This window comes from Ranitomeya imitator, chromosome 2, assembly GCF_032444005.1.
Source record: "Ranitomeya imitator isolate aRanImi1 chromosome 2, aRanImi1.pri, whole genome shotgun sequence".
NCBI lineage: Eukaryota > Metazoa > Chordata > Amphibia > Anura > Dendrobatidae > Ranitomeya > Ranitomeya imitator.
This window is the reverse complement of record NC_091283.1, coordinates 629,717,087-629,744,742: the sequence shown is the minus strand read 5'-3', so window position 1 is coordinate 629,744,742 and position 27,656 is coordinate 629,717,087. Positions and strand designations below refer to the sequence as shown.

Here is a 27,656-nt window from a genome sequence, read left to right as displayed (position 1 = left end):
ATAGTTTTGATGCCTTCAGTGTGAATGTACAAGTTTCATAGTCATGAAAATACAGAAAAATCTTTAAATGAGAAGGTGAGTCCAAACTTTTGGTCTGTACTGTGTGTATAAATATATGTATATAAACACACACTACCTGGAGACAGGCCGGTACACCAGGAGACGTGGAGGGGGCCGTAGGAGGGCAAACAATCCAGCAGCAGGACTGCTAGCTCCGCCTTTGTGCAAGGAGGAACAGGAGGAGCACTGCCAGAGCCCTGCAAAATGACCTCCAGCAGGCCACAAATGTGATGTGTCTGCACAAACGGTTAGAAACCAACTCCATGAGGATGGTCTGAGTGCCCGACGTCCACAGATGGGGGTTGTGCTCACAGCCCAACACCGTGCAGGACGCTTGGCATTTGCCGCAGAACACCAGGATTGGCAAATTCGCCACTGGCGCCCTGTGCTCGTCACAGATGAAAGCAGGTTCACACTGAGCACATGTGACAAAAGTGAAAGAGTCTGGAGACTCCGTGGAGAGTGATCTGCTGCCTGCAACATCCTTCCATCCTCCATGACCGGTTTGGAAGTGGGTCAATAATGGTGAGGGGTGGCATTTCTTTCGAGGGCCGCACAGCCCTCCATATGCTCGCCAGAGGTAGCCTGACTGCCATTAGTGACGTTGCACCACAGACTGTCCAGGAGTTGGCGGATGCTTTAGTCCAAGTCTGGGAAGAGATCCCTCAGGAGACCATCCGCCGCCTCATCAAGAGCATGCCCAGGCGTTGTACAGTAGTGAGGTCATACAGGCACGTGGAGGCCACACACAATACTGAACATCTTTTCCTTGTCATGAGGCATTTCCATTGAAGATCAGCCTGTAATTTGATTTTCCACTTTGATTTTGAGCATCATTCCAACTCCAGATCTCCGTGGGACATTAGTTGTGATTTACGTTGATCATGGTTAGGTTTTATTGTTCTCAACACATTCCACTATGTAATGAATAAAGATTTACAACTGGAATATTTCATTCAGTGATATCTAGGATGTAAGATTTTAGTTTTCCCTTTATTTTTTTGAGCAGTGTGTGTGTGTGTGTGTGATGGTAGCCCGATTCTAACGCATCGGGTATTCTAGAATATGTATGCGTAGTGTGTAACAGCCCACGTAGTGTATAGCACAGCCAACGAAGTATATAGCACAGCCACGTAGTATATTGCACAGCCCACGCAGTACATTGCACAGCCCACGCAGTACATTGCACAGCCCACGCAGTACACTGCACAGCCCACGCAGTACATTGCACAGCCCACGCAGTACATTGCACAGCCCACGCAGTACATTGCACAGCCCACGCAGTACATTGCACAGCCCACGCAGTACATTGCACAGCCCACGCAGTACATTGCACAGCCCACACAGTACATTGCACAGCCCACGCAGTACATTGCACAGCCCACGCAGCACATTGCACAGCCCACGCAGTACATTGCACGCCCACGCAGTACATTGCACAGCCCACGCAGTACATTGCACAGCCCACGCAGTACATTGCACAGCCCACGCAGTACATTGCACAGCCCACGCAGTACATTGCACAGCCCACGGAGTTTATTGCGCAGCCCACGGAGTATATTGCGCAGCCCACGGAGTATATTGTGCAGCCCAAGGAGTATATTGCACAGCCCACATAGTATATTGCACAGCCCACGTAGTATATTGCACAGCCCACATAGTATATTGCACAGCCCACATAGTATATTGCACAGCCCATGTAGTATATTGCACAGCCCACGTAGTATATGCAATGTTGGCATCATATCCCTGTTAAAAAAAAGAATTAAAATAAAAAATAGTTATATACTCACCCTCCGTTGGCCCTGGATCCAGGAAGCGGTTACCGATGCTCCTCGTGTGCTCTGGTCTCAAGAGTGCATTGCGGTCTCGCGAGATGATGACGTAGCGGTCTCGCGAGACTGCTACGTCATCATCTCACGAGATCGCAATGCATGGCACGGTCACCGGAGCGTTGCAATGAGGGGCCAATGGACGGTGAGTATATAACGATTTTTTATTTTTTTTTATTTTTTTTAACATTAGATCTTTTTACTATTGATGCCGCATACGCAGCATCAATAGTAAAAAGTTGGTCACACAGGGTTAATAGCAGCGGTTACGGAGTGCGTTACCCGCGGCATAACGCGGTCCGTTACCGCCGGCATTAACCCTGGGTGAGCGGTGAGTGGAGGGGAGTATGCGGGCGCCCGACAATGACTGCGGGGAGTAAGGAGCGGCCATTTTCTTCCGGACTGTGCCTGTCGCTGATTGGTCGCGACAAAACAGCCACGACCAATCAGCGACTTGGATTTCCATGACAGACAGAGGCCGCGACCAATGAATATCCGTGACAGACAGACAGACAGAAAGACGGAAGTGACCCTTAGACAATTATATAGTAGATATATATATACTAGATGATGGCCCGATTCTAACGCATCGGTGTGTATATATATATGTGTATATATATATATATATATACACACACACACATACATACATTCGGCAGTGTCATATCTCCCGACTCTGGAGACCGCATGCTGTCCTTGCACTTGGCAGCTCAGTCCAGATGGTATGGACCATGTTCACAAGAACATGATGAGAAGTACCGTATATACTCAAGTATAAGCTGACCCGAGTATAAGCCGAGGCGTCTACCTTTGGGTAAGCTGCGTAAGCTTATTGACTAGAGTATAAGCCGGGTATGCATTGTCCCCTCATCCGTATCGTAGTATGAATGGTTCCCCCGTCCCTGTCATTGTACGCATGTAGTTAAAAGTTATAACTATATACGAGCTGGCGACTCTAGGTTCAGCACCTGTTCACACTGAGTCTATGTTTGGATGTGCAGGTCAGGTTTTTGAAATGTTTTTGAAATGTCATTGTATGCATGGCTCCCCAGTCCCGGTCCTGGTGTGCATGGCTCCCCAGTCCTGGTGTGCATGGCTCCCCAGTCCTGGTGTGCATGGCTCCCCAGTCCTTGTCCTGGTGTGCATGGCTCCCCAGTCCTTGTCCTGGTGTGCATGGCTCCCCAGTCCTTGTCCTGGTGTGCATGGCTCCCCAGTCCTTGTCCTGGTGTGCATGGCTCCCCAGTCCTTGTCCTGGTGTGCATGGCTCCCCAGTCCTTGTCCTGGTGTGCATGGCTCCCCAGTCCTTGTCCTGGTGTGCATGGCTCCCCAGTCCTTGTCCTGGTGTGCATGGCTCCCCAGTCCTTGTCCTGGTGTGCATGGCTCCCCAGTCCTTGTCCTGGTGTGCATGGCTCCCCAGTCCTTGTCCTGGTGTGCATGGCTCCCCAGTCCTGGTGTGCATGGCTCCCCAGTCCTGGTGTGCATGGCTCCCCAGTCCTGGTGTGCATGGCTCCCCAGTCCTGGTGTGCATGGCTCCCCAGTCCTGGTGTGCATGGCTCCCCAGTCCTTGTCCTGGTGTGCATGGCTCCCCAGTCCTTGTCCTGGTGTGCATGGCTCCCCAGTCCTTGTCCTGGTGTGCATGGCTCCCCAGTCCTTGTCCTGGTGTGCATGGCTCCCCAGTCCTTGTCCTGGTGTGCATGGCTCCCCAGTCCTTGTCCTGGTGTGCATGGCTCCCCAGTCCTGGTGTGCATGGCTCCCCAGTCCTTGTCCTGGTGTGCATGGCTCCCCAGTCCTGGTGTGCATGGCTCCCCAGTCCTTGTCCTGGTGTGCATGGCTCCCCAGTCCTGGTGTGCATGGCTCCCCAGTCCTTGTCCTGGTGTGCATGACTTCCCAGTCCCTGTCCTAGTGTGCATAGCTCCTTATCCCTATGTATGATTCCTGTTAAAAAAAAAAATCCTATATACCTGCCTGTGCTCCCTTGGTGGCACTGCATCTTGTTCCACCTTCCAGCAGCTCTACCTGCCGAGTGATCACGTGGCCCCGCTTATTAAGGTAAAGAATATGCGCACCATGCCTATTGGAGTGGAGAGGCGTGCATATTCATTACATTAATGAGCGGTGCAACCTGATCGCTCGGCAGGAAGAGCTGTGGGTGCTGGCGGCCGGAACGAGATGCAGTGCACCGAGGGCGCGCCGGTAGGTGAGTATAATGAGTGCTGGAAGCCGGGGCAGCGGCTGGCACTGTGCGCTATTACAGAGGCGGAACAGGCTTTAGCCATAGCCACCGGCTCCGGCCTCTGTGACCCACTGCCCCCCTCCCCCGCTGGCTTTCTGGGACCGTGACTCATGTGTAAGCTGAGGGGGGACGTTTTCAGCACAAAAAAATGTGCTGAAAAACTCAGCTTATACACGAGTATATACGGTATATACATCAGGCACAACACTTTATGAATGCTTCTTCTGCATTATGCAGAGTCAGGAACTTTCCAGTTAGATGTGGCGGTACATTACTTTTGTAACAAGCTACAACAACCCAGTAAACCATTATGGGAAGTCCCATTATCCCTGTGGGGACCATACGGGTTGAGATGTGTCGCTTCGCCCCTCAGAACTACTCTCAGCTCCCAGCTGATCTGTGAGGACCTCACTGGCTGAGGTGCATCGGTTTAGACTCCTCACTAGTGCTCTCAAAGTACATTCAATGAGCGCCACACACTCCATGCTGTAGCACTGCATCTTTAGCTCGTGTACTCGTTTGGAGACAATGTCTGAGCCTGAGCTAAGGACCTCGCATTGGTCTTTGTCTCTGCTATGTTCTCTTCCTGGAATCCGGATTCCCACTGCCATTATATCTTTGTTTTCTTTCAGAACATACTATCTAATGTCTCCCTTCTGGCACACAACACCATATCAATTCCGGTCAGCAACCAGATAGACCAAAGGTCTATATTTCTCACTTATCCCTACCTGACTCATCAGGAAATTGTTCTCTTTTGTGCCCATGTAGCTCAGAATGAGGGCTTCCACACAGTACGAAGCTCCCCTACAGTGCCTCTGTGCCCACAAATCCTGATATTTCAAATAAAAAAAAACCACATACACAGCACAACCAACGCAGTTTCCGGTTTGTGCGCTGTGAGTACCAAACTACAGGTGTGGTGTAAAGACGTCATTGTACCTACAGTGCACGGAGTCTCAGACTCACAGGCGAAGACATCATCACAATTTCAGCTCTATCCACATTTCCATGACGGTGATACCATTGAATAGAATAGTGAATGAGGGAGTCAAAAGCTCCTGATCCACCATTCAGTCTTCGTCTGCTACTTTCTCTCTAGAATATGAATATGTCCTTCACGTCAGTTTTTGGAGGACATCGGTTGGAATTCTTAGACGTGTTAGTGGAAAAAAACACCAAAAACAGGCAAAGATGCTTACCTGTCTAAATAGGCCTCAATACAAATGCACAAGCAGGGTGCAGCGGAACCAAACAAAATAGCAAATGCACAGGTGCAATACCTAATGAAACAGCCAGCCTTCAATAAGGGTTTGGCCATGTGGTACACCAATGCACTAAGATAAAATACTCTGTATGTGGCGTGTTCACACAAGGAATACAAAGCGTCTGGCTACAGCCTCTTAATGACGCCATATGGCGGGCTGCCCAGTGCTAAAATGCATCCTGTGTGAACAGAGGCCACAGTGTACAGAACAATTTGGGCCCAGCTGCACCCTGCAAAGAATATACGTGCAAAAAAACATATAAATATATGTAAGATATTAGTTGATATTACGGCCATAATATGGAAGCTGGCAACCCACGCCAAGGGTCCTTACGTATTGCAAGTCCTACTCTAACATGAAAAACACCAAAAAAGGACACATTCAAGAAAAAAACACCAAAAACAGGCAAAGATGCTTACCTGTCTAAATAGGCAGCTGGGCCCAAATTGTTCTGTACACTGTGGCCTCTGTTCACACAGGATGCATTTTAGCACTGGGCAGCCCGCCATATGGCGTCATTAATAGGCTGTAGCCAGACGCTTTGTATTCCTTGTGTGAACACGCCACATACAGAGTATTTTATCTTAGTGCATTGGTGTACCACATGGCCAAACCCTTATTGAAGGCTGGCTGTTTCATTAGGTATTGCACCTGTGCATTTGCTATTTTGTTTGGGTCCGCTGCACCCTGCTTGTGCATTTGTATTGAGGCCTATTTAGACAGGTAAGCATCTTTGCCTGTTTTTGGTGTTTTTTTCTTGAATGTGTCCTTTTTTGGTGTTTTTCATGTTAGAGTAGGACTGGCAATACGTAAGGACCCTTGGCGTGGGTTGCCAGCTTCCATATTATGGCCGTAATATCAACTAATATCTTACATATATTTATATGTTTTTTTTGCACGTATATTCTTTGCAGGGTGCAGCTGGGCCCAAATTGTTCTGTACACTGTGGCCTCTGTTCACACAGGATGCATTTTAGCACTGGGCAGCCCGCCATATGGCGTCATTAATAGGCTGTAGCCAGACGCTTTGTATTCCTTGTGTGAACACGCCACATACAGAGAATTTTATCTTAGTGCTGTAAGACTCATGCTGGTGTGGTAGTTGGAGGCAGGTATATCTCGCCCAGGTGTTTGTCCTATGTGAATTAGGCCACTCAGTATCTTCAGGGTGCTAATGGGTTAATGATTGCAGGAATAAAAGATGACCAGCTGGGTGTTTCCAGTGTCTGCCTGGGGCACACAGATTACCTGCCTGTGTGAGACAAACGTGAGTGAAGAGCTCTGCTCAAGAATTGTGTGATGTTAGCTGGGTGGGAGAAGCCCCCCCAGTTGTTGAGATAGCAACGTATTTGTTTAGTTAGTGCCGGACAGGCTAGGATTTATTTTTATGTTTTGTTTTTTGTGTTGCTTTCACGTTAATAAATCTGACCTGAGGTCAGCCTGCTCAGAAACCTGCTGTACGCCTCAGATTCAATGCACAAACCACGTGTCCTTTGACCCCAGCAAAGGCGATCCCAGAGTGTTTTGTCACATTGTGGTGGAGAACGCGGGCATACCGTGGCACAGGCGACAGCATGGAAGACGTGGTGAAAGCCTTAGTACAGTCCACTGCCGTACAGCAGCAGGCCACTGCCGCACAGCACGAAGCTAATCGCTTGATGGCCGCACAGCTGAAGGAGTTACTGGACATGACTGTTGCAGACCGCCAACTTCTCCAACAGGTGGCGCAGCGCCTGGTGAGCATGCCTGACGCTGACCCGGAAGCAGAGTCCAGAAGGATCCATGTGAGTCGATACTGGCAAAAGCTGACTGCAGAAGATGACGTCGAGGCATACCTGACAACGTTTGAACGGACGGCATTGAGAGAGAAGTGGCCAAAGGCACGATGGGCTGATTTGATTGCCCCGTTTCTCTCCGGCGAGGCCCAAAAAGCTTACCATGATTTGGACCCGGAGGTCGCTCAGGACTTTGAGAAGCTGAAAGCTGAGATCCTGGCCCGGCTGGGTGTGACGACGGCTGTCCGTGCACAGAGGGTACATCAGTGGACATACCTGCAAGATAAACCGGCGCGGTCTCAGATGTTCGACCTGATCTACTTGACAAAGAAATGGCTGCAACCCGAGGTACTGACAATACCCGAACTAATCCAGCGGGTTGTCCTGGACAAGTACCTGAGAGTACTACCCCCAGCGCTGAAAAGGTGGGTAAGCCAAGGAAATCCCACGACAGCGGATCAACTTGTGGAGTTGGTCGAGCGTTATTCCGTGGCAGAAGGACTTACCGACGACACCGCCAACCCCCGGTCTGTGCCTCCTCCTCGTGGAACCGGTAAGACTGTTCCAGGGACCACGGGTGAAGGAAAATCGCTTAAAACTGTGGGGGAGGAGTCCGGGACTGCTCGCACTCCGAGACCAAGAGTATTGGACGGTGGTCTCAGTAGGGGACCTGTTAGGTGTTTACGCTGCCATGAGAAGGGTCATGTTTCTGCGAACTGTCCTGTTACCGCTGAACCCATGCAGTGCGACGTTATAGACTCTAGAAAACGCATGTCTTTGGTTACACAGCTAGTGAGTGTGAATGCGGGTCAAAATGATACAGTGAAACACCTGTGTGAATTATCTGTTGATGGGAAAAATGTTGTGGCATTACTAGACACTGGAAGTGTGGTGACTCTGGTGAAAGCTAGTCTGGTGGCACTTCCGTCTGGTCCGTCTGACAAGTTTTCTGTAACGTGTGTGCATGGTGACACCCGCTCGTACTTAACAGCGGTCATCTGGATTTCTACTCCCTATGGGTCAGTGCAGGACAAAGTGGGACTCGTCCCCGCATTGTTACAGGATGTAATCCTGGGCAGGGATTTTCCCTATTTCTGGCAGTTGTGGGAGAATCAGTTGCTCCTTCGCGGTAGCTGTACCCGTGAATCTTCTCCCATGCCATCTGGAGGTCCCGAGTCCCTAGAGGAGACCCCACAGGAAGATGTTGCTGGGGAGGTTAGTGAATCTAACCTTCAGTACCCCTTCTCCGTCATGGCGGGGGAAACAGAGGAAACTGAGGAACCTCAGCGAGAGGCGGAGGCAGACAGCCATCCGGCACCCTGCCTGCCAGATTTGGGAGTCCAGGTGGATGACTTCCACAGCGAGCAAATGAAAGATCCTACCCTGACTCCGGCTAGGAAAAATGTAAAAATGATAGATGGGGTACCCGTAGAACCTGACACTAGGCTAGCGTACCCGTATATGGTTCTTGAAAATGATTTGCTCTACCAGGTAGAAAAAAAAGGGGAAGACAGTGCAACGGTTAGTGGTACCCAAACCTTATCGGCGGAAGGTACTGGATTTGGCCCACGGACATATAATGGGGGACATCTGGGGGTACAGAAAACCACAGAAAGGATATTGCATTGTTTTGTGTGGCCTGGAATACATTGTGCTGTGCGTAACTATTGTGAGTCCTGTCCAGAGTGCCAAATCGCGGCCCCTAAATCTCAGTTCCGTAGCCCTTTGGTACCCCTTCCTATCATCGGGGTCCCTTTTGAGAGAATTGGGATGGATTTGGTTGGGCCCCTTCCCCGATCCGCACGTGGGCACCAACATATCCTCGTCATCATGGACTATGCCACTCGTTACCCGGAAGCCGTCCCTTTGCGTAACACAGCTACCAAGACGATCGCTAAGGAATTGGTACAAGTGTTTAGTCGGGTGGGAATTCCAAAACAGATACTCACCGACCAGGGGACTCCCTTTATGTCGAGGGTAATGAAGGAGCTCTGCAGGCTCTTACAAATAGACCCGTTGCGTACGTCTGTCTATCACCCTCAAACAGATGGCCTGGTTGAGCGCTTCAACAAAACCTTAAAACAGATGCTCCGGAAGGCGATAGACAAAGATGGGAAGAACTGGGATTACTTGTTACCCTATTTGCTGTTTGCCATTAGGGAAGTTCCCCAGTCTTCCACAGGGTTTTCGCCTTTCGAACTGTTGTACGCCCGTCGTCCCCGGGGACTGCTGGACGTCGCAAAAGAAACCTGGGAAGGTCAAGTCACTCCCTTTAAAACGGTGATCGACCATGTAACACAAATGCAGGATCGTATTGCCGCTGTCATGCCCATTGTTAGGGACCATATGTTACAGGCCCAGGGAGCCCAGAGGCAAAGTTATGATAGAGGCGCTAAGGTCCGTACATTTGCACCCGGCGATAGGGTGTTGGTCCTAATCCCTACGGTGGATAGTAAATTCCTGGCGAAATGGCAGGGCCCATTTGAGGTCCGAGAAAGAGTTGGTGAAGTGAACTATAAAGTGTACCAGCCGGGTAAGAGAAAACCGGAACAGATTTATCATGTGAATCTGATAAAATCCTGGAAAGACCGCTCTGCCCTAACGGCGGATCTGCCCCGTCCGGTTTGTTCACCTACTGTACCAGAGGTGCAGGTTGCTGAGACTCTCTCAGAACGACAAAAATCTGAGGTTAAGCAATTTTTGTTACAGAACCGACAGTTTTTCTCCGAAAAACCTGGCCGGACTAAGTTGGTGAAACATGAGATTGTCACAGAGCCTGGCGTCACTGTTCATGTGAAGCCCTACCGGATTCCGGAAGCCCGCCGTGAAGACGTCTCCCGGGAAGTGATGGCAATGTTGGACTTAGGAGTCATTGAGGAGTCACACAGCGCCTGGTCCAGTCCAATTGTGTTGATACCTAAACCGGATGGCTCCATCCGGTTTTGTAATGACTTTAGGAAACTGAATGCAGTTTCTAAATTTGATGCGTACCCTATGCCCCGGGTCGATGAGTTGATCGACCGGCTTGGTAAAGCCCGATACATTACGACCCTGGATTTAACAAAGGGGTACTGGCAGATTCCTCTGGCCGAGGCGGCCAGAGAGAAGACGGTATTTGCTACACCGGAAGGTCTGTTCCAGTATGTCTATATGCCGTTTGGACTTCACGGAGCTCCCGCAACGTTCCAGAGATTGATGGATCGAGTCTTGAGGCCTCACAGACAGTACGCTTCTGCCAACCTGGATGACATCGTAATTTTCAGCATGGATTGGGAAACTCATCTCCAGAAGGTACAAGCGGTGATTGATGACCTGCGAGATGCAGGTTTAACGGCAAACCCCAAGAAATGCCACATCGGGCTTGAAGAAGCCCGATACTTGGGCTACGTGATTGGCCGAGGAGTGGTTAAACCCCAGATCGACAAAATACAGGCAATTCAGGGCTGGCCACAACCAGTGAACAAGAAACAAGTGCAGGCTTTCCTGGGGATTGCCGGCTATTATCGCCGGTTCATACCCAATTTTGCAGCCATGGCTACTCCCTTGACGGATCTTACCAAGGGGAAGGGTTCCGTCATGGTAAAATGGACCTCAGCTGCTGAAGAGGCCTTCCACAGCCTGAAACGGGCTTTGTGCTCTCAGCCCGTACTAGTGACTCCTGATTTCAGCAGCGAGTTTGTGGTACAAACTGATGCCTCTGATACTGGTGTCGGAGCTGTACTTTCCCAGGTGAGGGACGGAGTCGAACACCCGGTCCTCTATCTCAGTCGGAAACTGAATGTACATGAGCAGAGGTATGCGGTGGTTGAAAAAGAGTGCCTAGCCATTAAATGGGCTCTCGACTCCCTCAAGTATTACCTGGCCGGTAGGAAGTTTAGGCTGGTCACAGACCATGCCCCTCTCAAGTGGATGCACCTCCACAAAGACCGTAATAGTCGGGTAACCCGGTGGTTCCTTGCCCTGCAGGCTTACTCTTTTACGGTGGAGCACCGACCTGGGGTGCAGATGGGGAACGCCGATGCCCTATCCCGAGTGCACTGTTTCAAAAGTGTTCTTGCTCGACCGGAGTGGTCTGAGCAAGGGGGGGGGATATGTAAGACTCATGCTGGTGTGGTAGATGGAGGCAGGTATATCTCGCCCAGGTGTTTGTCCTATGTGAATTAGGCCACTCAGTATCATCAGGGTGCTAATGGGTTAATGATTGCAGGAATAAAAGATGACCAGCTGGGTGTTTCCAGTGTCTGCCTGGGGCACACAGATTGCCTGCCTGTGTGAGACAAACGTGAGTGAAGAGCTCTGCTCAAGAATTGTGTGATGTTAGCTGGGTGGGAGAAGCCCCCCCAGTTGTTGAGATAGCAACGTATTTGTTTAGTTAGTGCCGGACAGGCTAGGATTTATTTTTATGTTTTGTTTTTTGTGTTGCTTTCACGTTAATAAATCTGACCTGAGGTCAGCCTGCTCAGAAACCTGCTGTACGCCTCAGATTCAATGCACAAACCACGTGTCCTTTGACCCCAGCAAAGGCGATCCCAGAGTGTTTTGTCACATTGCATTGGTGTACCACATGGCCAAACCCTTATTGAAGGCTGGCTGTTTCATTAGGTATTGCACCTGTGCACTTGCTATTTTGTTTGGGTCCGCTGCACCCTGCTTGTGCATTTGTATTGAGGCCTATTTAGACAGGTAAGCATCTTTGCCTGTTTTTGGTGTTTTTTTTCTTGAATGTGTCCTTTTTTGGTGTTTTATGTGTTAGTGGAGACTGAGAACGGTAGAATTTGTACATCTTTATACCGCAAGCCCGTGGCGGCAAATACAATGATGCGGTTCGAAAGTTTTCACCCTATGCATACAAAACAATCGCTGCCTCGCAGCCAATTCTTAAGGGTAAGTCGGGTGAATAATACTGACGAGGGGTTTGAACGCCAATCAGATGAGATGTTGCAAAGGTTTAGAAAGAGGGGTTACCCGGAGAACTTGTTAGTATCATCTAGAGAGAAAGTAGCTAGGGAAAGGAATATGGTGCAGGAGCTTGGATCTCCAGCACAGAGTACCGAGATAGGAAAGAGATTCACGTTTTGCTTTGCATACAGTAATATGGATCGACAGATCAGGTTGGCCATAAAAAGAAATTGGCATATCTTGGGGCAGGACAAGGAGCTGGCGAATGTTGTAGCCAGAGGCCCCTTGATATCCAATAAGAGAAGCGTCAGACTAAGGGACAGATTAGTAAGAAATCGGTTATCTAAACCTAATCAGAATTGGCTGAGTACTGCGGTACTGCACGGTAATTTTAGGTGCGGACACTGCACCTTTTGTAAACAACACACAACGGACCGGGTGCTGAGGATAGGAGCACTAACCCATGTAGTGAATGATTTCATTACCTGCAGGACGGACCACGTAGTTTACGTGGTTTTCTGTCCCTGCAGGTTTTACTACATAGGGAAGACTATACGGCCGTTGTTTGTTCGTTTTCGTGAACATTGCAGGTCGGTGGAGGTAGGTAAGGGAGTGCCACGCTTGATCGCTCATGTGAGAGAGAGACATGGGGAAGTTCAGATTGTCTCACCTTTGCGGGAATCGAGAAGATCACTCTGCCGGCGAGAGGAGGTGATTTAGATAACTTACTCCTTAGAGTCGAGGCAGGATGGATCATGCGCAGTAATGCGATGGGACCCTTGGGCTTCAATGACCGGGTTGATCTCTCGATCTTTCTGTAACCAAGTGGTTAATTTAAGTAGTTTTGATGTAAGCAGTAAATGGCCGTTTGTGATTGCAAAGATGTACATTGCTCTTGTAGACATTTAGACCAGCGGTTTTTGTATGAATTTGTTATTTGATCTCTTATATCAGCCTATATTTGTAAGTCATAGGAAACGCTTATTGCGTTATATTGTTTTTAAATTGTGCTTTTTAGTAAGAGTGTATTTTAGTTGGTGGGAGGGATTTAGCGGTGGAGGGAGGTGTCATGGCCGGCACTATATTTCCGCTGTCTTGCCCTTGCACTAACTGACCCGTAGAAGCGCAAGCACAGTGCGAAACGGCCATAGTCCCCGTTCTCCCCTGCTCACCAGAGCTTCGGCTCCGTCGTTCCCGGCCATGAATTTTATCTGGATGTGTTGCCAATAAAAGTTTTTGCATTTCAAGAAGACCAGTGAGTGCCCTCATTTTCTTTCTTACAATTTTGGATTACACAGCTGTTTTTTCCTGTTTTGAGGAGCACCGGAGGTTGGAAATATTATGGCTGTTTTTACCGCTGCCGAGCACCTATTATGAGGGCAGTCTGGTCATAACCTCCGTACTGGAGACTGTGCCGCCCGACTTGTATTATTTTGTCAATTAATTTTACTTTTATTGGTATCTATTTTTATTTTTGAAATTTACTAGTAGCTGCTGCATTTCCCACCCTAGGCTTATACTCGAGTCATTAAGTTTTCCCAGTTGTTTGTGGCAAAATTAGGGGTCTCGGCTTATACTCAGGTCGGCTTATACTCGAGTATATATGATCTTTTCGCCCCCAATTTTTTATTTTTCCAGGTGTAACAGAAGAAATTGGACCCCAAAAGTTGTGCAATTTGTCCTGAGTACGCTGATACCCCATATGTGGGGGAAAACCACTGTTTGGGTGCATGGCAGAGCTTGGAAGGGAAGGAGCGCCGTTTGACTTTTCAATGCAAAATTGGCTGGAATTTAGATCGGACGCCATGTCGCGTTTGGAGAGCCCCTGATGTGCCTAAACAGTGGAAACCCCACAATTCTAACTGAACGCCTAACCCAAACACACCCCTAACCATAACCCTAACCACACCCCTAACCCTAATCCCAACCCTAACCACACCCCTAAGCCTAATTTCTACCATAACCCTAACCACGCCCCTAACCCTGACACACCCCTAACCCTAATCTCAACAGTAAATGTAATCCAAACCCTAACCCTAACTTTAGCCCCATACCTAACTGTAGCCCGAACCCTAACCTTAACTCCAACCCTAACCCTAACTTTAGCCCCAACCCTAACCCTAAACCTAACCCTAATGGGAAAATGGAAATAAATACTTTTCATTTTATTATTTTTCCCTAACTAAGAGGGTGATGAAGGGGGGTTTGATTTACTATTTATAGCGAGTTTTTTAGCAGATTTTTATCTGTCACACACTAAAAGACGCTTTTTATTGCAAAAAAATTGTTTTGCGTCTCCACATTTTGAGAGCTATAAATTTTCCATATTTTAGTCCACAGAGTCATGTGAGGTCTTGTTTTTTTGCGGGACGAGTTGACATTTTTATTGGTACCATTTTCGGGCACGTGACATTTTTTAATCGCTTTTTATTCCGATTTTTGTGAGGCAGAATGACGAAAAACCTGCAATTCATGAATTTCTTTTGGTGGGGGAGTTGATACAGTTCCACGTTTGGTAAAATTGATAAAGCAGTTTTATTTTTTGGGTCAGTACGATTACAGCGATACCTCATTTATATCATTTTTTGAATGTTTTGGCGCTTTTATACGATAAAAACTATTTTATATTAAAAAAAATATTTTTGCATTGCTTTATTCTGAGGACTATAACTTTTTAATGTTTTCGCTGATGACGCTGCTTGGCGGCTTGTTTTTTGCGGGATAAGATGACATTTTCAGCGGTACCATGATTTTTTATATCAGTCTTTTTTATCACGTTATTCCACATTTTGTTCGGCGGTATTATAATAAAGCGTTGTTTTTTGACTCTTTTTTTATGGTGTTCACTGAAGGGGTTAACTAGTGGGACAGTTTTATAGGTCGGGTCGTTACAGACGCGGCGATACTAAATATGTGTACTTCTATTGTTTTGATTTTTCATTTAGATAAAGAACTGTATTTATTGGAACAATATATATTTTTTCTTTATTTAGGATTTTTTTTTACACTTGTAAATATTTTTTTCACTTTTCTACTTTGTGGGACATAATGTTATAGTGTCAGATCGCTGATCTGACACTTTGCAATGCACTGTGTCAGATCAGTGATCTGACAGGCACTACAGGAGGCTTGCAAGCCACCTCCCTGCAGGACCCGGAAGGAGCCCCGTAGCCATTTTGGATCCGGGGTCTGCAGGGAGGAGGACGGTTGAGGGTCTCAGGGAAGCACGCAGAGAGCCCCCTCCCTGTGCGATGCTTCCCTATGCCGCCGGAACACTGCGATCATGTTTGATCGCAGTGTTCCGGGGGTTAACGTGCCAGGAGCGGTCCGTGACCGCTCCTGGTACATAGTGCCGGATATCAGCTGTGATAGTCAGCTGACACCCAGCCCTAATCGATCGTGCTCCCCCCGTGAGCGCGGCTGATCGGTGATGACGTACTATCCCGTCAGTGGTCATACGGGCCCATACCACCTCGACGGCATAGTACGTCATATGACAGAAAGGGGTAAAACCTGCGGACAAAGGCGGCATCATAGTGATATTTCCAAAAGCCATGTATGAGTCTAAGGCATTCCGTCATCTAAAAAAATAAGGATTGTTATAGAATGCTTACTAGTGATGGACGAGAGCTAAAATGTTCGGGTGCTCGTTGCTTGAGTCGAGCAAACTGGAATGCTCTGGTGCTCGACCCGAGCAACAAGCCCAATGTAAGTCTATGGAAAACTCAAGCATTTTTCCGGCAGCCCCCAAGCGTTCTGCAGAGGGACTAGAAATTGCAGAAATCGATGGGAACAGTGCTCAAATGACCTCCTCATCCCTATCCAGGTATGCATGGCCTTCTCATCCCTGTTCTAGTATGCATGGCCCCCTAATCCTTATACTGCTATCCATGGCCCCCTAATCCCTATCCTGGTATACATGGTTTTCTATTCGCCACGACAGCACCCACTAGAGAGAGGGGATCCGCCCCTAGGAACAGGAAACCTACAGAGATATAAAAGGGGCGGCCCCCCCTCGCTCCTCAGTTGGTTTCCTGTTCCCAAGGAGGAAACCCTCAGAGAGAATCTCTGCAGCTAAGAAGAGGAAAAGCTCGCCTGGAACACAGCCTGTACGTCTCTGTTGAGCGACAGGGGCCCCAGAGCGAGCATCAGAGACGGGTGTTCCTGTTGGTTCCCCCCTCATCTGGATACATCAGCAGCATGCCGGGATCACAACAGTCTCCCTGTTGGGAGACCGTTGGTTTTTGCTCCACCGCCTAAAGAATCCCCGTCAGCACATCAAGTAAGTGTCGCTATGGAAAGCGCTTACCCTCCGGCCACAGTGGGGCATGAACGGCCGCGGTAGCAGGAGCTTCTCTTCCTCTGCAGCATAGAAGGAAGACGCGCGAGCGCACATGCAGGCGCTGTATGGTCGGCGTACCCGGATGCAAAGAGGAACTTCCGGGTATGCGGGGTCAGCTGAGCGTGCTGGCGTGGACGCCTTGGCGCTCAACAGCGGTGGAGAGGGCCAATAAAGTTGGTCAGGTAAAAAAAAAAAGGGGGGGAGGAAAGATGGGGGCGTGTATCCCTTGTAAGAACGGCTCTATATAAGGCTGAAGACACATGGCACTGTGCGCACCATGTCGTCTCAGGAAGATATTGAGCGCCCACTGGAGGTTGTAATCCTGCCTAGTGGTGATGCTAATAAGAAAATCAGCGGACACTCAAAAATGAGTGATTCCACGGATAAATCAGGGAAAAAATCGTCCCGTTCCAAACCCCAGGCCGACCAGACAACTCTGCAGCCGGTATATATTTTATTTTCCGGATAAGTGTATATATAGCTTCATATCTCTTACAGTAGTCTCCTCTGCTTGTGTCTTTTTTGTAGGCTAAGCGGACGTCAAAATCTAAACATAAGCAGTGTAAGATATGTAATGAGCCCCTACCTGACTCATATATTAAGGAGCTATGTCAACATTGCATTGATAACACTTTACAGCAGGAGAGTTCGGTCAGGATGAATGACATACGTCTCATGATCCGGGAAGAGCTTCAGTCCTTGAGGGGTAGTCCGGCGGTTAATATGGAAAGGAGAAGTAGAAGGACTCTTTCACCTATAGCCGACACATCAGCAGAAAGTGGAGAGGTGGACTCAGACATCTCTCAGAGATTGGATTCCTCGGAGGAGGAAGATTATGTCTGTTTTCCTACAGACAATGTAAATAATTTGGTTAAAGCTGTAAGAGGAACAATGGGGGTGTCAGAGTCTAAAGATCCCCAGACACCACAGGACATCATGTTCGCAGGTTTATCGCAGCGAAAGGGCCAAGTATTCCCTGTGAATCAGGCCATTAAAGACCTTGTTAAAAAAGAATGGGCTAAAGGGCAGAAGGGCTTTGTACCGGTATCATGTAAGAGGCGGTACCCCTTTGATGATGAGGACTTGGCAGTTTGGTCTAAAATTCCTAAAGTGGATGCGGCTGTAGCATCAACTTCTCGCCGATCCTCCTTACCCGTAGAGGATGCGGGCTCCTTGCCTGACCCCATGGATAGAAAATCAGACGCTCTGCTTAAAAGGTCATGGGAAGCTTGTGTCACGGCATTTAAACCGGCGATCTCAGCCACGTCCACTAGTAGATCTATGCTGGTCTGGCTGGAGCAGTTGGACCAAAATATTAAGAGTGGTGTATCTAGGGAGAAACTACGTGCCTCTATTCCTTTGATTAAGGGGGCGGCAGCCTTCATTTCTGATGCCTCTATAGACTCTCTCCGCCTAGCAGCCAGAACAGCCAGCCTCACTAATACGGCACGGCGCGCTTCATGGTTAAAGAATTGGAAAGGGGATGCCCAGTCCAGGGCTAAATTGTGTACTATACCCTGCCAGGGTGAGTACCTCTTTGGAACGGTCTTAGACGAAATTCTCACTAAGGCAGGTGAAAGGAAGAAGGGGTTCCCTAATCCCTTTATTCCTTCTTACAGAAGGGCGTTCAAGAAGCCACCATTCGGAAGGAAGGGAGGCTTCAGGGACCGATGGAATAACAAAGATTTCAAACAAAGAGGAAATTTGTTCAATAAGCGCCCCTTCAAGCCAGCAGATAAATTCCGCTGATTATATTTCACCGGTGGGAGGAAGACTAAAACAATTTAGTAAGCAGTGGAAAGACATAACGGTTAATCCATGGGCCATTGATTTAATATCTTCAGGCCTCACATTAGACTTTATTAGAAGGCCTCCGGACTCCTTCCTCCTTACCACCTTAAGATCCAGGCCTCAACAAGAGGCACTTGAAACCGAAGTTAAATCCCTCTTACTCAAACAAGTCCTGGTAGAGGTTCCATCTTCCCAGATAGGGAGGGGATTTTACTCTCCCTTATTTCTGATTAGTAAGCCTGATGGCTCTTTCAGAACTATAATTAACTTGAGAAAACTGAACTCCTTTATAAGACCCAAAACATTTAAAATGGAATCCATACGTTCGGCCATAAAAAATCTATTTCCAAACTGTTACATGGTAGTATTGGATCTTAAAGATGCTTATTACCATATTCCTATACACCATTTACATCAGCAATTTCTTCGAGTAGCAGTTTGTATAGAAGGGCAAATTCGTCATCTACAATACCGGGCAATGCCCTTCGGTTTATCTATGGCCCCAAGGGTTTTTACTAAATTGCTACTGGAAGTAATGTCCTTTTTACGGGTAAAAGATACCTTGGTCATTCCGTATTTGGATGACCTATTGATTGTAGGTAAGAACTCCCTACAGTGTGAGCAGAGGTTACAGGAGGTAGTGTCATCCTTACAAAACCTGGGCTGGCTGGTTAATTGGGAAAAATCTAGACTCCAGCCAGTAACGTGTCAGAAATTCCTTGGGCTCCTTCTAGATTCAGTTGACCAGATTTGCAAGCTTCCTGAGGATAAGAAAACTTCCATATTCGATAAAGTGTCCTTAGCGATCAGAAAGCGTAGTATGTCATTAAGGAATGTCATGTCACTACTAGGTTCTCTAACATCGTGCATTCCTGCGGTCCAGTGGGCGCAGTTCCATACTAGGCATCTACAAAAATTTGTATTGGATGAGGACATTAAAAATAGAGGATGTCTGGATAGAACAGTTTTCCTAACGTCAGAAGTAGTACACTCCCTTATGTGGTGGTTGAATCGAAAAAATCTTTCGAGAGGGGTTCTATGAGTAATCACCCCTTCTAGTATAGTGACCACAGACGTTAGTCCTGAAGGCTGGGGGGCACATTTTCAGGATCAGTGGGTCCAGGGTCTTTGGTCCAGTTCAGAACTTAATAATTCCTCAAATGTCAAAGAGTTGAGGGCTATATACTACTCCCTACTTCACTTTCTTCCTCAGCTCAGCGGCTCTCACACAAGAGTATTCTCCGACAACACCACTGCGGTGGCGTATCTGAACCATCAAGGAGGTACAAGGTCGGACAAACTCAGAGAAGTGGCTTCAGACATCATGGAGTTGGCCGAAGGTCATCTGCTATCCTTGTCAGCAGTGCACATCAGGGGCATAGACAATTTTCATGCCGATTTCCTCAGCCGTCACACTCTTCATCAGGGAGAATGGATGCTGAACAGGAAGATTTTCAGATTAATAACAGCTCGATGGGGTGTTCCTCAAATAGACTTGTTTTCCACAAGAGCCAACCGTCAGGTCAGGAGGTTTGCCTCTCTATGCAGGGAGGACAAGCCGGACATACTCGATGCCCTCCAGGTACCATGGACATTCGACCTGGCCTATGCTTTCCCCCCATGGAATCTATTACCTATAGTAATAAGAAAAATAAGGGAGGAAGGCGCAAGAGTTCTGTTAATAGCCCCATTCTGGCCCAAAAGGCCATGGTTCTCATGGCTGAGGGCGATGTCAGTGTCAGACCCGTGGATTCTGCCTCAGTCCAAGGACTTGCTCTCTCAGGGACCATTCCTCCATCCTCAGGCAAAGGGCATGAACCTGACTGCCTGGAGTTTGAGAGGCAGTTACTAAGTATAAGGGGGTTTTCTAGTGGGTTAATTAACACTCTTATGAAGAGTAGAAAACCTTCAACTACTAGAATTTATGTTAGAATTTGGAGAAAATTTCTTCAATTCCATACTGCACAACTTTCATCTGAAGTTCCTATATTTCCAGTGTTGGAATTTCTACAAAGAGGTTTGGAATTAGGACTCTCCGTAAGCACTCTGAAGGTCCAGGTTTCAGCTTTAGGAGCTCTTTTTAATTATGATGTTGCGGGTAATAGGTGGATATCCCGATTTATATCTGCCTGTGAGCGTTCAAGACCAATTAGCATACCGCAGGTTCCTCAGTGGGATTTATCCATAGTCCTGGAAGCATTGACACAGCCACCGTTTGAGCCTCTCCATACAGCCTCACTAAAAAATATTTCTTTGAAAACGGTATTGTTAGTGGCATTAGTTTCTGCTAGAAGAGTGAGTGATCTCCATGCATTATCTATAGATCCTCCCTTTTTATCTGTAACATCAGATAGGATAATTTTGAAAACAGACCCTTGTTATCTTCCTAAAGTAGCCACTACTTTTCATAGAGCCCAGGAGATCTTGTTACCTACCTTTTATGAGAACCACTCAACTCCAGAAGAAGTAAAACTTCATACTCTAGATGTAAAAAGGATTGTGCTAGCCTATTTAGAGAGAACCAGGGACTGGAGGAAGAGTAGGGCTCTCTTTGTGTCTTTCCAGGGTAAAACCAAAGGTACCAGAGTGACAAAGAACACATTATCTCGCTGGATCAGAGAGGCCATAATCTTGGCGTATAAAGCTGGAGGTAGAGATCCTCCAATGCATATAGGAGCACACTCTACAAGAGCCTTGTCGACTTCCTGGGCAGAAAGGGCGAATGTGCCAATAGACCTTATATGTAAGGCTGCAACTTGGTCTTCACCTAATACCTTCTATAAACATTATAGATTAGATCTATCCTCTGCTTCTGATCTGACTTTTGGGGTATCGGTCCTTGACTCAGTAAACCCACCCAGTCTATAGTCTCTGAAATTCTCTCTAGTGGGTGCTGTCGTGGCGAATAGAAAATACCGGATTACTCACCGGTAATGCTCTTTTATAGAGCCCACGACAGCACCCTTTCACATCCCTCCCTTTTCTGTATATAGTCGCACGTGGTGCTTCTTTGGTGAGGTGTAAATATTAGAAGAAAGTAGCATAAGGTTGTAAATATGTATATATATATATATATGGATATACCTGAACCTGTTAACTAAAACCTGGCGGCGGTTCCTCCTATTCTCTGTAAAACAACTGAGGAGCGAGGGGGGGCCGCCCCTTTTATCTCTCTGTAGGTTTCCTGTTCCTAGGGGCGGATCCCCTCTCTCTAGTGGGTGCTGTCGTGGGCTCTATAAAAGAGCATTACCGGTGAGTAATCCGGTATTTCCTCACCATCATCCTGGTATGCATGGCCTCCTCATCCTTAAACTGGTATGCATGACCTCCTCATCTCTATCCTGGTATCCATTGCCCCCTCATCCCTAACCTGGTATGCATGGCTTTCCTCATCCCTATACTGCTATACATGGCCCATTCATCTCTATTCTGGTATGCATGGTTTCCTCATCCTCACCCTGGTATGCATGGCCTCCTCATCCTTAAACTGGTATGCATGACTCCCGATACTGGTATGCATGGCTTCCTCATTCCTATCCTTGTATGCATGGCCCCCTCATCACTATAATGGTATGCATGGCCTCCTCATCCCTATCCTGGTAAGCATGGCACCCTCATGCCTATCCTGGTATGCACGGCCTCCTCATCCCTATCCAGGTTTGCATGGCCTCCATATCCCTATCCTGATAATCACTGCCCCCTCGTCCCTATCCTGGTACGCATGCCTCCTTATCCCTATCCTGGTATGCATGACCTCCTCATCCCTATCTTGGTATGCATGGTCTCCTCATCCATATCCTGGTATGCATGGCCTCCTCATCCCAATCCTGTTTGCATGGCCCCCTCATCCCTGTCCTGGTATGCATGGCCCCCCATCAGAAAAACTGCTCCGCAGCTGCTGCTGCCCCTCGGTCTTGTGGAAACCTGAATCGACTATAAGCTGAAGGGGGCTTTTTCAGCATAAAAAATGTCCTGAAATACTTGACTTATACTTACGTATATACAGTATATATAAAAAATGTCTCAAACTATACGTAACATGCTATATACTTAAGCGCCAGATAAACTGATTGCTGCCGCGCCACTCATACCCCGGACTGCGCATGCCCGTAGTTATGCGTTCCACGCCGAAGCGCATCTATGGTCATTATCTGCCGTTGCATATTCCGGAATGTTTGCATTTCAAGTCGGAGGGCTTCCCGGTCTCCTATTTGCGACTGTGCATGTCCAGAAGCATGTGTTCCACGCTGAAGCCCATGATAAATTTGGATTGCATTCCACCAATATAGAAAAGTCCAATCTCTGAGATCAGATACTAAAAACAAGTATCGCACATCCTCCCATCATGCAATAAGCATGTAGATCTACTTTATCACTACATAAAATATGGGAATGATGGCCCACAGTATGTTCCAAAATGGTCAAATGTGACCCCCTATTGTATAATTAGAGACACACAAGGATCACCACACTTGTTAATTAGGAAATAGTATATGTGGGATATAACTGATAAGAAATAATTCTGATATACAAGCTGAGATATTTCGATGAAGTACAACAATATGAAAACCCCCATTCAGATTCACTAATCAAAGTCATGTTATGTTTGTGTGTGTATGTAGCACATTCACTACTTCCATCTACCCCCCACCCCCTGAAGATGGCTGGACCATCATTGTAAATACACACCTGTACTTTGTATATCCCCCACCTCATTGTAGATTGTAAGCTCTCACGAGCAGGGTCGTCTTATTTCGCTTTAATTATTGTATTGTTAACGTTGTTACTTATGACTGTTGTGTTTGAAACTGTAAAGCGCTGCGGAATATGTTGGCGCTATATAAATAAAGATTATTATTATTATTATTAACTGAGTAGCAATGGGTAGAATATAAAATTCAAAAATGTAATCCAGAATGGGGCTGTATTCACAAAAAACAGGCATAAGAAATGTGCTCATTGAGACCCTTAGGCTAGGTTCACATTGCGTTAGGGCAGTCCGTTTAGCGCATAGCGCTACCCTACTGCACTAACGCAATGTCCCAAAAGGGATCGCGTTTGGCGATCCCGCTAGCGCAGACACCCGATCTGCGCTAGCGAGGAACGGACCTCGGACCCTACAATAAGCGTCCGCGGTCCGTCAGAAACTAACGGGACATCGCTAGCGTGTGCCGAAAATGGCATGCGCTAGCGATGCGCTAGAGATCTGTTAGCACATTGGCGTCAATGGGTGCGCTAACGGATCCATTGCATGGCGTTAATTGCGACAATTTCGCCATGTAACGGAGTCCGCTAGCGTTAACCCATTAACGCAATGTGAACCTAGCCTTAGGAGCTAGTGAATCCAGTCTAAAAATTGACTCACTTTCCCTTTTGAGGATACATCTATTGTGATCACCTCCTCTCAGATTGGGTTTAACCACCTCAATGATACAAAAAGGAGATGTCTCTGGTTTCACCTCGATGTACACTGTTTATGTGTTTTGCTAATGGGGTGTCCCAACCATTGTGTATATCACCCAAATGCTCCTCCACCCTCAACCTAAACTCCCACTTGTTCATGCCTACATAATCTAGGGGGCAGGTGCATGTGACCACATATAAAAGACCTAAGGTTTGACAGTTGGAATAATCACACTGTAAAAAGATTTTACCCTTGGAGGAACTCAAGAAAGTTTTACATGGTCTCACCCAATTACATATACAACATTGTCCACATCTAAAGAAACCACACATTCTTCTACCTAGTCAAGTCCCCTTGGGTGCAGGTTTTTTTTTTATAGAAACTGTGCACTAAATGGTCCCTAATTGACCCACCCTTTCTGAAAGTTTTATGGGAGTAGATCCCACAGCACCCCTCAGATCTGGGTTGACCACAAGTGTGTCACTCTGATTGTCATAAGATTCCCATCTTTTTCTTGGTCTCTTGGTTAAGTATCGAAGGAGTGTCTGATTCTCCCATTTTCCTGGAAATGATCGTGCGGAATCCAAAACGTACTGTGGGTACCTTTTTCCCTGAATATGGTGTTCATGTCTATTGCCTGTATATTAACATCTGTGATATCAGAAAAATTCCTTCTCAACCGTAAAAATTGACCCTTAATATTCAATTTTTTTTAGGAGGATGGGGTGGTGGTTATCTCATTTCAATACCATACCATACCCCAATATATTGATGCCACCACTTATGATCATCCTTGAGTATTGTGGTTTACTCCCACCAGCCCAAAAATAGGTTAGCATACGAGGGGGCACAGGGGCTCCCCATTGCAGTACCCCTTAGCTGGTGGAAGTATCTCTTATCAAAAAGAAAGAAGTTATGAGTAAGAGCAGGGTCACACTACAGCGTAATACGGATGAGTGTTCAGCGATAAAAAATCGCATAACACTCGGCCCAATGTTAATCTATGGGGCAGCTCCCATCATCCGTTTTTTTCTCGTCCGTATTACACTTGCGAGTGAAATCGCAGCATGCTGCGATTGTCCACGTATCTCAGCTGAGAAACACCAATGCAAGTCTATGGGTGTGAGAAAAAATTGCACAGCACACGGACCATCAGTGTGACTAGCGAGAAATTCTCAGGCACTGGGCAGGTGTCAGGAAAGGCTCATTTTGCAAGTGTGTGAGAAAATCTCACCATACAGATAAGATACGGATGACACATGGATACTTTTTTGAGAAAAAAACACATCCTGGCATTGCACATGGACGATTTACGGATCACCATACGAAGAACAGTTGTGCGATTCTCAGCAGACATAATCGGACAGATTTTTTATACAAGTGTGTGACCCTGGCCTAAGAGTGATTTTTAGAAGATCCTCCATGTTGTCGTTATGTCTGTTACACTCTATTGATCTTGCTTTCAAGAAATGTCTTAAACCTCTGATACCATTCTCATGCGGTATATTACTATACAAAGCCTCAAAAACATGTATACATGTAGGGGAGCAGGCAAAGGCAATACAATTTTCAAGAGGTATTATTCCAACTACAGGGCCTCAGGTGTTACTGTGAGAACATTATACTGTGCGTGTGGGTATGGCAGTATTGTGGGAAAACTATACTGTGTGTGGGGGGATGGCGATACTATGAGAACATTATACTGTCTGTGGGGGGGGAAGGAGTACTGTGGAACATTATACTGTGTGGGGGGTTGGCGGTACTATGGGAACATTATACTGTCTGTGGGGGGATGGCAGTACTGTGGGAACATTATACTGTGCGAGTGGGTATGGCAGTATTGTGGGAACACTATACTGTGTGTAGGGGGATGGCAGTACTATGGAACATTATACTGTGTGTGGGGGGATGGCGATACTATGGGAACATTATACTGTCTGTGGGGGGAATGGCAGTACTGTGGAACATTATACTGTGTGTGGGGGAGATGGCGATACTATGGGAACATTATACTGTCTGTGGGAGGGATGGCAGTACTGTGGAACATTATACTGTGTGGGGGATGGCGGTACTATGGGAATATTATACTGTGAGTAGGGGGATGACAGTACCGTAGAACATTATACTGTGTGTGGGGGATGGCTTACTATGGGAACATTATACTGTCTGTGGGGGGATAGCGATACTGTGGGAACATTATACTGTGTGGTGGGGGATGGAGGTACTGTGGGAATATAATACAGTGTGTGGGGGATGGTGGTACTGTGAGAACATTATACTGTGTGAGGGGATGACGGTACAGGGGTAACATTAAACCGTGTGGGGGATGACAGGACTGGGGGAACATTATACTGTGTGGGGGATGACAGGACTGGGGGAACATTATACTGTGTGGGGGATGACAGGACTGGGGGAACATTATACTGTGTGGGGGATGACAGGACTAGGGGAACATTATACTGTGTGGGGGATGACAGGACTGGGGGAACATTATACTGTGTGAGGGGATGATGGTACTGGGGTAACATTATACCGTGTGGGGGGGATGGCGGTACTGTGAAAACATTATACTGTGTTATAGGAGATATGCTTCACATCTGGTGGCTATGCCCAACAGTTCGAAGGTTTTGGACCAGGGTATACTTCTTAATTCTCTCAATAACAAATATCAATCTTAGGAAAAAACCCTGGGAAGCTCTGCTAAATAAGCGTATCCCCAACATTTCCAGATATTCCCGTGCCCTTATCACATTTATATTTTTAGCAGCTAAACAAACTATTGCCTCGGCGTGGAAAAAACCAAGCTTAGACCTGTCGGGAGTTAAATCTCGTCTATCGTGGTACATGGTAAACGAAAAACTATCAGCTATACTCAACGACAAAGTAGACAGGTTTGAGCTTGTTTGGCTCCCCTGGGTGGACTATGCAAGCCACACCCCCTTCGCTATACCGGTATCCCGATTATCTAACCTTAGTCCTCAGGCTTCTAATTGAACCACCTAATTGAGTATGGATTTATTATAATCTCTCCTCGGGTCAAACCCCCCCTTCCCCCTCCCCTAACCCCAGTCCCCCCACTTTGTGTTTGCTATTGTTTTTTGTTGCTGCACTCGTCCTTTACTCTGACTTATGTTAAGTTTCTTGCTAATTTATCGGTACATTAAGAAAGGACAGTTACCCCTTCTTTAAGGTGCAATGTACTATATGATAATTTTTTCCTGTACTATGTTTGCACACCTTAATAAAAATTTATTGTTTGAAAAAAAACATTATACTGTGTGTGGGAGGGGATGACAGTTCTGTATACTGTTATACTGTGTAGGGGGATAATGGTACTGGAGGAACATTATAGCCATCCCCCCACACACAGAGTATTGAGAACATTATCCTGTGTGTGGGGGGATGGCGGTACAATGAGAATATTATACTGTATGTGGGGGAACTGTGGGTACATTACACTGTGTGGTGGCCAAGAAAGGGGCCTGTACTATGAGAACAATCCATTTCCTCACTTCCTGTCTTCCATAGTTGGGCCATATATATCTATTACAGGAAACAGAACAAAAATGTTATGATTCTTATAAATTGGCAACAAAAACACCATAAGAGTCTCAGTATTGAAGGGGTTAATGTTCCCTGTGCTCAGTAATAAGGAATCTGCACATACCTAGAAAGCTGCACTTCACATGTATTGGTGTTCTGCGTGCACAGGACCTGTGATGAGCTCACAGGAGGGGAGGAGCAAGGTGTCACATGATCAGGGGCCTCCTCAGTGCATGCAGGTCTTTGCTGTGCTGATTGTCATGGTGTTGGATGAGAAGTTTATGTGTGGGGTCAAGAGGTTTACAGAGTGGATGTAGCAGAGCCTTGTGTGTACGTAGCAGAGCCGTATGTACGAGGTGTACAGAGCGGAGCAGTGTGTCTGTGTACGAGGTGTATGGAGCAGAGCAGTGTGTACTAAGTGTACAGAGCAGAGCTGTGTGTACGAGGTGTACGCAGCGGAGATGCGCATGTACGAGGTGTACGGAGCAGAGCCGTGTGTACGCAGCGGA

At 47.1% G+C, this 27,656-nt stretch overlaps 1 protein-coding gene across 2 annotated transcripts in view; it reads right to left on the bottom strand.

Moving 5' to 3' along the window:
• Positions 1 to 27,329, bottom strand: part of LOC138665254 (oocyte zinc finger protein XlCOF6-like) — a 43,154-nt gene extending 15,825 nt beyond the window's left edge. The window contains exon 1 of one of the 2 annotated variants that reach the window (XM_069752564.1): positions 27,272 to 27,329. The gene's annotated coding sequence lies outside the window, so the exon portion shown is untranslated. The remainder of the gene's footprint in view (positions 1 to 27,271) is intronic. The other variant, XM_069752565.1, reaches the window with a different exon arrangement.
• Positions 27,330 to 27,656: the final 327 nt, after the last annotated feature.